At 46.1% G+C, this 7,355-nt stretch overlaps 1 protein-coding gene across 3 annotated transcripts in view; it reads left to right on the top strand.

Moving 5' to 3' along the window:
• The first annotated feature begins 2,547 nt into the window (after nucleotides 1–2,547).
• The window catches only part of PCED1B (PC-esterase domain containing 1B), a 135,977-nt gene continuing 131,169 nt past the window's right edge, over nucleotides 2,548–7,355 (top strand). For 2 of the 3 annotated variants that reach the window (XR_001512501.1, XM_015558608.1), the window contains exon 1: nucleotides 4,935–5,003. The gene's annotated coding sequence lies outside the window, so the exon portion shown is untranslated. Of the gene's footprint in view, nucleotides 2,722–4,934; nucleotides 5,004–7,355 lie in introns of those variants that run through there. The other variant, XM_006755513.2, reaches the window with a different exon arrangement.

The raw sequence follows: 7,355 nt of genomic DNA, 5'->3' as shown, positions 1-7,355 counted from the left end.
TAGCATATTATATATTTATCTTTTCTGGTATAATAGTATCACTTATTTTCTAAACATTTCAGTTCTTACAGAATGAGTCATTGTTAATGTAGAAACCAGCTGAATCATCTGCCCATCAATCAATAGCTGTTTTTCTTTTTCTTGTATGTGTTCATCATTTTACTAAAAAAGATATTAGGAATTTTTTTCATTTGAAGTACTTTTCCCCTTTGGTTGTTTTGTTTGGTTTACAAGTAATATGGTAAAGCTGTCATTAACTTTGTGTTTGTTCAGATTCCTATTCATAATATTGGGGCAAAAACGAGTCACAGGCAACCCTCCAGTATCTCAAATGTGATGCCTTCCACATAGGAGATAAACAGAGAGTCTACAAAGGGTGGGATAGAAAGGAGAATTTTTTCTGATCCTCAAAAGGCCAATTACACTTGAGATTCTGGTGATAAGTCCGTAACAGTTATTTGATTGTTATTTGATCTTCTCTCAATAAATCTGAAGAATGTCGTTATCCCATCTTAAATATAACCACCTAGGATATTGAGTTCATTTTACTGACCACCTAGGATATTGAGTTCATGTTCACTTGTGGGGGCATATATTTTATTATATGTTCCAGATGGCTCCAAAGAAAAGCAAAATATAGGTAGATAGAAAGGAACACAATATTACTTCTGACCAAAGAGTGATTTAGCAGGGAGAACACTGGTCTGGGAGTCAAGAGAACTGAATGCTAGTCACTGTGGAATCACCAGTGAGTTGAATACCTCTTGTCATTTATTTGGCTTTCTTGTACCTCAGTTTCCCGTGACTGAAATCTCATTCTAAGACTCAGTGACCCTTTTTTTTTAAATGTATCTTTTGACCCACACTTGTGACACTAAATCTTCCTAATTATTATGCATTTAACAATTCACTGTTCAGTAGCCACCATATAGTAAATGGAATAATTATTAGCTGCTTTAATACTTCCCATTCTAACTATATCATTGGAAAAAAACTGTGAATTAAAAAGAAGGTTTGGGTTTATGATGCATTCAGAACTCAGAGAAATAATTTGTCATAGACGATAGCTTCTATCTAAAACCACTATGCTATTGACTCCCAGGTAATTCCCAAAAAACTAAATTGCGCTGAGGAATTATCTTCCTAATATATTCATATTATATACTTATAGACCGTGTATCATTAAAACACATGGTCTACCAAAATCACATTTGAACATCATTAGCTTTTAAATATTAGAAACGATTTCAATGTTTGGAAAACTCTGGTGAGCATGCTTACATTGGAGATTTTCAGACACAATGTATCAGGGAATATAAGTGGATTAAAGCGTTTGTGACATGTTTCATCTTTTTTTGTGTGTGTTTTCATTGTCTTACAATAATAATGAATGGTGCAAAGATACTAGGTTGTTTTACCTTTTCTCCCCACTGCCCCCCCCCCCCACCGGGGCTGCATTGTACAATTTCCCAGTCAGCACACTGCTGTCTGCAGGTGGTCTCTGTGATGTCAGGAGAGGATTTGGGTTTCCTTCTAGGGGCCAGGGCATTGCAGTGGTTGGTTGGACCATAAAATTGCCATCAGCGGTCAGAAAGGATTGCCTATTGGCGGTTGCATGGGGCTCAAGCTAAAGTGCGGTGAGTGTGAATTCCGGCCCCAGGAGTCACTGGCCTGCCTTGGTCTGTGAAATGGGAACAACGCCCACTTTGTAGGGTTGACCTAAGGCCTAGCACTGACGTCTAGAAGCACCGTGTCTGGCCATCGTAAATGTTCCACAAACAATTAATAATACAACATTATTATCCATGTAAGTAATTTAGGGAGTTCCTTTATTTTCTCTTCAGCAATTTCTGCATATTTGGCTAAGATGATGGTTGCTACGATTGAGAGATATGGAAAATGTTAGGCCAGCATAATTTTTAAAGCCCAGTAGCTTTAAAGGCCTTCTATTCCTGTCCTGTATGCTCTGGTATGTCCTAGTAAGGTCAAAGATAAAATTTGACACATACTGGGTAGAATATCTAAGTAGGAAATGTACCGAAGCAAATCAAGAACAGAGTTTAAATTAAAAAAAATCAAAGCACCCAGCAAACATTCTGAACTTTTGGCAGACGCATTGGACTGCCTGAATCCCCAGGCTCTGAGTTATTAATAGTGGCTCATTTTGCCATGTTTTGGGCAGTTATATATTTATCTACCCTACAGTGTGTGTGAGAGAGAGGCTTTCAAGGCTCGATGGCTTTTTGAAAAATGTGCTCCCCCGGAACAGAGCAGGGCAGCGAGGGTGCCATTTTGCCATCTGGGTGGCAGGGACCCCACTGCGCTCACGAAATGCTAAGGCAGCGTTGGGGGCTGCAGCGAGGCTCCCATCTGCTCGGCCCGAGCCGCGGTGCAGTCACGAGTTGCACAACAGTAGTAATTCGCAGCTATTTATGACCATTTTAATAGCGAAGCCCTCGATTAGAAGGCTGTGTTTACATGCCGCGCAGCGGAACGGCTCCATGAATCATTCCCACGGTAACCTTTGGTCAAACGGACCAGCCAATTAATGAGAAACCAGCCAGTTGGTCCCGCAGCTGTGATGAACAGGCCTCCGCGTTAGTCTTTCCCTTCCTGACGCTCCTCCGCGGGGGAGACTGAACGGGCTGCCCCAGCACAGCCTCCCCTCCCCCGTCCTCCCTGCAGCCCCCTCTGCGCCCACACGCAAATCCCATGGACCCGGTAAGTCCAGAGAGTTTGGGAAACACCTGCGGACATAATGAAGCAAGCGTGGCTATGTTTAGCGCATGTGTATTTTCTTAGTGTCATTGCTCCGTCCTTTGACTTCAGTTAGGGACCCCGAGAGCCCGTTTGCGTCAAGCCCAGGAAAGCCCTTTCATTTGCCCATTGAAACTGACACGAGGTTTTAGTGATCGCATCCCCGCATCCCGACAGCCTGAAGGTCAGGCTGTTTCCTTCGGTTTCACCGGGCAGTTAATCCCTCATCAAGGGCGATAGAAAATGAATAATTAAACGCGTGCCATTTTCACATTTCAGATAATGAGAGGCCCTGAGATCCTAGAGGTGCCGCGTGAGAAAACAGGAAAGCGGTGAAGAGTCTACTTCCTGCAAGCGCAGGGGTTCCTCCCCTCTGATCTCAGGGTGAGGAAGGCGGGCTCAGACTCCCCCATGAAATTGATACAAAGCAGCGTGAAAATAGGAACGGCTACTGGGCTCCTCTGGGCCACTCCCTGGCTCTGTGACTTGGGGCAAGGCAGCTAACCTTTTGATGTGAGAGGTTTTCTTTCTTTTTCTTTTTTGCAAAATGGAAACAATCATAACCAGCTGAGAGAATGGTTTGCATTAACTTGACTCACTTTGTGGGTCACTTTGACTCCACAGGTTAAATTGGGTTAGGCCCTGGAGAAAAAATGCCCAGGTGTTTTTAAAGCCCGGTAGCTTTAAAGGCCATGCTCTGGGGTCTCAGGGAATTCAAGTTACTCGGAAAAGCATTTGTGGGGGGTGGAGGCAGTAGAAGGACACAGTGGATAGTACTCAGAAGAGCACACCTGGTGAGGGCAGATGCTGCTGCCCCTCCTGGTTCCCCATCTCGCTGGAAGCTGCTCACCCTACCCCTCCCTGTCCTGTTCTATTGAGAGTAGCCAGGGGCCTCCTGTGGACTGTGACTCCTCTCTCACCTGTTTTTAGGGGGACCTGAAGCTCCTGCTGACCAAAGTGGACTCAGACCTACTAAGGAAGACCCCCCCCCCCCCGAGGAAATATCTCCAAGTCTAACCTGGTCCTTTTCTTTGCTGTGCCAGGCAGTGGGCTGTACCGAGTAGAGAGAGTGCCCTGCAAGATGCTGAGTTCAGGAAAGCTCTATAGAGGAAGCGGGAGGGGGCGGGGGGCAGAGGGGGGGTGTTGAAAGACCAGCAGCCTTCAGAGGAGGGAAGACATTCCAAGTCAGTGAGGAGAATGAGCCAAGTGGGAAGGGTCTGGGATGAGCCTCGGACATGGAATCTTCCCAGGGGCTGGACCACAGACGGGGGAGGGAGTGATGGCAGCTGGGCTGCTGGGGTAGGGTTGGGTTAAGGCCTTAGATTTTATCCTGCAGTCAATGCTGACAGGGGAGGGTGGAGGCAGTAGTTTAGGGAGGAAAGTGTGTAGTGCTGGGCATGTGTAATTGGTGAGGATAGACTTGGTAAGAAGGGCCTATAGCCTGAAGCAGGGGTCCTCAAACTTTTTAAACAGACCCTCAGACCGTTAGAGGGCCAGACTATAGTTTTAAAAAAAACTATGAACAAATTCCTATGCACACTGCACATATCTTATTTTGAAGTAAAAAAACAAAACGGGAACAAATACAGTATTTGTATTTGCATGTGGCCCGCGGGCCGTAGTTTGAGGACCCCTGGTGAAGCAATGGAGACCTGGGAATTAAAACAAAGGAAAATAAGATGCGCTGGCGTGGTTTTGTGACTACACACATTGATTATATGCAAAGGGGGTGGAAACCATTGCTCAAAACTGAATGTTAACATTTATTTTGTCAATGCTTTACCCAAAACTGTCATTCGGTAAATCCTGACTGGATTTTTGTGGGGAAAATATGTCCCCCCTTTAGGAAAGGTTCTAGTGAGAAGCAGCTGGAAAACTGCTTCCGAAAAAAAATAAGTCACAGGGGAAAGTGAGTGACTGAGAGAGTGACAGAGTGCTGGCGTCTCTCAGAACACACCAGGGGCTGGTGCTTCTCGGGCAGGTTCTGTCTCGTAGTGATTTTACTCCCTCATCAATATCGGAACGTACTTTCCATGTCTTCCGGAAAGTGTAGAGAAATAGACGAATGATGATGCAGTTGGCGAGTTTTATCATTGTTAGTTGAAAAACTTATGTGAAAGTTAGAAAATTAAACCTGGAAGAGAACTTAAATACCCTTTCATCTTCTAACGGAAGAGGAAAGAGGACAAGAGCGGGGACAACCCGCGCAAAGCCCCCAGCGGTGTGTGCGGACCCAGTGCTGGAAGGTAACTGCTTTGACTCCTGGTCTAGTGCTCTTCTACTTTGCCCCAAGAACCCCCACAGGCCATGTTATTGCTGACATAGAAGAGTTGGTATTTTCCATTTTCTCCTTCTAAAATCAAGAACTGTTTTATCGGGTACAGTTCTCACATTTCTCCTTACAATTCTCACATTTCTCTTTTTCCTGTTTATGGAAGTAAATAATGAATGGCGAGGGGATCCTTGTGTTAAAGATATCTTGATCCCGGGGGGGGGGGGGGGGGGGCGGTGATGCATAGAGGGAAGGAAAGTGGGGGCATCTAGGGAAGTACTCTGGCCAGCCCACTCAACTGGGGTTCAAGGTCAGGCGAATTCACAAAGCATCAGGAAACCTCCGGCTCTGACATTCTGTGTGTCCACGTGGACTGTCATCCCACACCTCTGAGGAGAGGCATGGAGGCCCCTGACAGGGAGTCCCAGGGGCCACTCCCTGCACATTCCCTCTGTGCGAGTCTCTTTTCCTTTCTTGGAAGGGTTCTAGGATGATTCTAGTACCAAGTGCAACATGGGGGCAGGGTTCTCCACACCACCAACCAGTTCTTCCACACCTGCTGCGTTTCCTCCAGTTTAACTCAATTCCTGAGATAACACCAGATCCCACAGGTTAGGGCCGCAGTCCTACAAGACTGCCCCTCGCCTCCATTTCACTTGCCAATCACAAGTCCTGTTGTCACCTGGGCTTCTGACTCACTGACTATGGATTGGAGGTTGCAACTACCCCCTCCTTGGGTTTGTTTAATTTGCTAATGCAGCTCACAGCGATCAGAGAAACACGTTACTTGTTAGATTATTGGTTTAATGTAAAAGGATATAACCCAGGAGCAGCCAGATGGTAGAGGTGCATAGGGCAAGGCGTGGGGGAAGGGCAAGGAGCTCCCATGCTCTCTCCAGTAATGCCACTCTTCCCAGGTCTCCACGTGTTCGCCCACCTGGAACCTCTTCAACCCCTCCCCCACCCCGTGCTTTTAGAATTTTATAGACGCTTTCTCACAGAAGCGTGATCAGTTATTCAATTATTAGCTCCATTTCCAGCTCCTCTCCCCTCCTGGAGGATGGAGGGTAGGGCTGAAAATTCCAAGTTTCTCATCATGACTGGGTCTTTCTGGTACCCAGCCCCCATCCAGGAGCCTACCCAGAGTCGCTCATTAAAACACCTGCTCCTCATCCTCTTATTGGGAATTCAAAGGTTTTAGGAGCCCTGGGTCAGGGACTGGAGATATTTCTTATTATAAATCCCAATATCACAGGGCCCCTCCCCTTGACCTTGCAGAAGTTCCTATTTCCTATGGGGCACCCTCAGCCTCAGTTCCCTGTTGTCCACCTTTCCTAGAAAAAGTTTAAAGAAAAAATCAATTCATCCGGTCAGAGCATGCTTGTTTTCTTTTTCCTCCCACTGTTTTCATTTCGTGGGCCCCGCCTCTCCTCCAGGTGAAATCACACTTCACCACAGGCATTCCCACTTCAGGGCTCTGATTCCTCAGCCTCCTCCCCGGCACCTTCTCCACCTGTTTCTCTCTATTAAGAGCCTTTGCTGGGGTGAGGGGGTGCCCCAAGAGCCTTCACAGGAAACTGCTGCTGACTGTCTCCCACCGTCTCAGTGACCAGGGGTCAGGCACAGGGAGTCATGGTCAAGGGAAGCTGCAGGGTTAATGAACAGAAACTCCAACGGGTGTATTATATTAAAGTGTACATACAGCAAGAACATGTGCAGTTGAGGTCTTCGAAAGGCCATAATTGTTAGCAGAACCCAGTGAAGTGCTCGAGTACAGCAGGTCCTCTTTTACCAATGGACCTGTGGTGAAATTGGTCTCACTGTGGGTAGTTCTGCTGCAGTTCCAAGAATCTGTCAGTGATGTGATGGGACTTACTGCACCAGTAAGTGTGTTTTCATTAGGATGTTGTTCCATTAAATTCGGGCCAGTGAAGGTGCTTTATGATCTTTCCATTTCAAAAATGGGTCAAAAAGATATATTGATAGGTTTCTTAAGTTTAGATCTTTCCTTCACATATTATACCAGTAAAGGTCAACTTTCTCTATAACAAAGTCCCTTCCAGTTATCAGAGATGGTCGCATGATTCAAAAGAGGACTATTTGAATCCTTCTGCTGAGTGTTTTTTTCTTTTCTTTTTAATTAAATCTTTATTGTTGAGATTATTACAGTTGTTCCTCTTTTTTTCCCCCATAGCTCCCCTCCACCCGGTTCCCACCCCACCCTCTGCCTTTACCCCCGCCCCCCCCTCACACACACACTGTCCTCAGGGGGCAGACTCAGTGAGCACCAAAGCCCCACTGAAGCAAGTCTTGCCCCAGAAGGGTG

This window comes from Myotis davidii, unplaced genomic scaffold (genome assembly GCF_000327345.1).
Source record: "Myotis davidii unplaced genomic scaffold, ASM32734v1 scaffold290, whole genome shotgun sequence".
In the NCBI taxonomy this organism is placed as follows: domain Eukaryota; kingdom Metazoa; phylum Chordata; class Mammalia; order Chiroptera; family Vespertilionidae; genus Myotis; species Myotis davidii.
Note: the sequence above shows the minus strand (reverse complement) of the source record. Positions and strands in the feature narration are given on the sequence as shown.